At 48.6% G+C, this 3,626-nt stretch overlaps 1 pseudogene; it reads right to left on the bottom strand.

The window, feature by feature from the left end:
• Nucleotides 1–1,589: 1,589 nt before the first annotated feature.
• Nucleotides 1,590–3,626, bottom strand: part of LOC121864222 — a 5,309-nt pseudogene continuing 3,272 nt past the window's right edge.

Below are 3,626 nucleotides of genomic sequence, written 5' to 3'. Positions count from 1 at the left end.
TTGGGTTGGGTTGGGTTGGGCGGCCCGGTGGTTGGTTTGGGTTGGTGGTTGCCTGTATTATTCTATAAAATTTAAGGTCCCCGTTAGACTTTTTACCACGGTCAGGCTAAACCAGTTTAGGCAGATAGTGGTGGCTGCTTGGATTATTTCTTTGTCTCTTATTGACTTCGGGTGGCTAGCCTCTATAAGTGAGGACATAATAGACTTTGTGCTAAAAGGTTAGGTTAAACAGACACTTGGAGCAGGCCGCTACACACTTTTGCTGTAATGGAGTATTTTGCCATCGGGGAGCGACGGAAACCTCCGGCGAAAAGTAGTGGTTGGGTTAGGCGGCGGTAGTGGTTTGGTTAGGTTAGGTAGTTGCCTGTTATTATTCTATAATTTAAGGTCCCCGTTAGACTTTCTCGATCGGGCTAAACCAGTTTAGGCTAGATAGTGGTGGCTGCTTGGATTATTTCTTTGTCTCTTATTGACTGGGTGGCTAACCTCTATAAAATTGAGGACACCAATAGACTTTATTGCTAAGGTTAGGTTAAACGAACTCGGAGCAGGCCGCTACACTTTTGCTGTAATGGAGTATTTCGCCATCGAGGGGGTGACAAAACCTCCGGCGAAAGTAGTGGTTGGGTTGAGGCTGCCCATTAGTGGTTGGTTGGGTTGAGTAGTTCCTGTATTATTATTGTAAAATTTAAGGTCGCGTTAGAATTACCACGGTCGTAAACAGTTTTAGGCTAGATAGTGGTGCTGGCGGATTATTTCTTTGTCTCATTGGCTTTGGTGGCTAGCCTCTATAAAATTGAGGACACCAATAGACTTTGTACTAAGGTTAGGTTAAACAGACACTTGAGTATGCACACTTGCTGTGGAAGATTTCGCCATCGGGGCGCTGTGATGAAACCTCCGGCAAAAGTAGTGGTGGCTGCCTGTATATCTCTATAAATTTGGGCGCATAATAGACTTTGATGGGTAGTGTTGGCTGCTCGGATTATTTCTTTCTGTCTGTTATTGACTTGGCTGGCTAGCCTCTATAAAATTGTGGACACCAACAGACTCTGTACTAAGGTTAGGTTAAAAGAACTTACTTCTACTGCTTGAGATTTCGCCATCGGGGCGTGAGCGAAACCTCCAGCGGTCTTATACTACTGCAGTTAGGTTAGGTAGTAGTGGCTGTCTGGATTATTTCTTTGTCTTACTCAGGCTGGCATGCCTCCTTCCATTTAGGACACCAATACACTCTTCTTTACTACCAAGGAGGTTGTTGGATTGTTGTCTATAAAACTTCAGGACATAACACACTCTCTGCTACCACCAAGGAGGTTGTTGGTTATTTGTTTGTCTCTTTACTTGAGTGTGGCCTATAAAACTTCAGGACACCAATACACTCTCTACTACTACTACACCAAGGAGAGGTTGTTGGATTATTTGTTTGTCTCTTACTTAGGCTGGCAAGCCTCTATAAACTTCAGGACACCAATACACTTTAACCAAGGTTAGGTTAGAGAAGCTTGGACACTTGCGCCAATGGGGCAGGCTGCTAGATACTGCTTGCCGCTGCAACATGATGGAGGATTTCGCTCATCGGGGGCGTGACGAAACCTCGGCCTGGTGAGGAGAAGTCTTAATGAATCGCAGTGGGAATTTTGCTGCCATCTACAACACCCTGATGCGCTGAAGTCGTCTCGGGAACGATTCGATACGGCACATCAGCCGGGTGATCCGCTATTTGGGGCGGGAGAGCGGCTGATGAGCGTCTCCCTGGAGTTTCCTCTGCATGGGTCCATTCTCCGGCGGTGCAGCAAGCTCCCGCCAAATCTCGTAATATCTTTGACCGTCCCAATGCGAGCGTACGCGGTATCGTTGCTTCTCCTAGCTGGATGCTGCCTTAGGGCTTTCGGGCATAATCACGGGCCGGTAGCCTCGCTCCTTTGGCCGATCGACTCAAGAACGGAACCATATGTCCGGACCTGCCGTTCCTCTCGTACTGAGCGGACTACTATCATAACGACCTCATTTTAACGTAGGGTAAAACTAACCTGTCTTCGACGGTCTAAACCCAGCTCACGTTCCTGTTGGTGGGTGAACAATCAGCAGCTTGGGTGAATTCTGCTTCACAATGATAAGAGCCGACATCGAAGGATCAGCGTTAACTATGAAACGCTTGGCACGCCACAAGCCAGTTATCCCTGTGGTAACTTTTCTGACACCTCTTGCTTAAAACTCCTAAAATCAAAAGGATCGATAGGCCTTGCTTTACGCCAGTCGTGTTCGTACTGAAAATCAGGATCAAGCCAGCATTTGCCCTTTTGCTCTCTGTGAGGTTTCTGTCCGCGCTGAGCTGGCCTTAGGACACCTCGTTATCATTTGACAGATGTACCGCCCCAGTCAAACTCCCCACCTGATAATGTCCTCCGGAGGCGGATCGCGGTAGACGCGGTAACGCTTCTGTAAAGAAGCAGCGGGCGGCACTATTAGCGTACCGGCCGGATCGCCCGTCCCACTTCGTCGACCCTTCCGCCGCTTAGGGCCTAGAAGCGCTCCCGCGTGGGGAGACTCATTCCGTCTCTGGAAATATTAAAGAAACGATCAGGTAGTGAGTATTTCACTGGCGGCCGCCCACTTACGGAGCTGACGACCTCCACTTATGCTACACCTCTGATGTCTCTCTACAAAATCAGACTAAAGTCAAGCTCAACAGGGTCTTCTTTCCCCGCTGTTTAATTTGAGCCCGATTTTCCCTGCCTGTGGGTTCGCTAGATAGTAGATAGGGCAGGTGGGAATCTCGTTAATCCATTCATGCGCGTCACTAATTAGATGACAGGAGCATTTAGCTAATACTCACAACAATATTTATTAGTAACAACATGGAGCCGCTTCCTGCATTGCGGACATCTCTTCACTTTATCCTAATTTCCTTAAAAATTAAAACCTCAAATGCTAGCGGTGCCCTAAATCAACTATCTTGCAGGGATTACCAGGTTCCTGCTGTACTCTCCTGGCATTTCTTCCCTTCCGCAATATCCATCCTGGTAGGGAAGCTCCCGCAGTGCTTGGATGTTGGTCACCGGATAATGTGGGTATGATCGTAACTAACTTATCCACCCCGCCAAGATATTTTAAGGGCCTTGTTATTAACCCGCCAGCCCTGCTGTGGCTGCTAATTTGGGAGGGCACCCGGTTGCTCGTGGTGACTTACACTTGTGGGAGCTCATGGATGAGAGCTGCTGTCCGTGTCTCTGTTGCAGAGGAATCCAGGAGCGATAATTCATCTCCAACTTGTCAGGAGAGGACTAAAACCTAGCTAAAAATTTAAAAAAAAGAGAATGAATAGGTTGGAACCTCTTGTCTAAGTTTTTGAGGCCGGCCCGCCTGTGAGCCCGAACTCAGCGTGTCGGGAGCAGCAGCACCCCGGTGGATTGGAAACTCTTTGGCGGGGACAAGATCAAACTGCCCTGCTTGCAGCGGTGTGAACTGACATGGCTTTAACGACCGACAGCGGAGCGGCACATCCCTAGCCGTCCGCCTGCAGTCTGGGGATCTAAGGATGTTATAGATCCCTCAATGGCCGTGTGACAAGTATCTCGTGCACGCGTCTGATGCCCAACCGGCTGGAGCAGCAGTAGTGGCTG

This window comes from Homarus americanus, unplaced genomic scaffold, assembly GCF_018991925.1.
Source record: "Homarus americanus isolate GMGI-L3 unplaced genomic scaffold, GMGI_Hamer_2.0 scaffold14567, whole genome shotgun sequence".
Lineage (NCBI taxonomy): Eukaryota > Metazoa > Arthropoda > Malacostraca > Decapoda > Nephropidae > Homarus > Homarus americanus.
The sequence above is the reverse complement of the archived record's forward strand: the minus strand, read 5'-3'. Positions and strand labels throughout refer to the sequence as shown.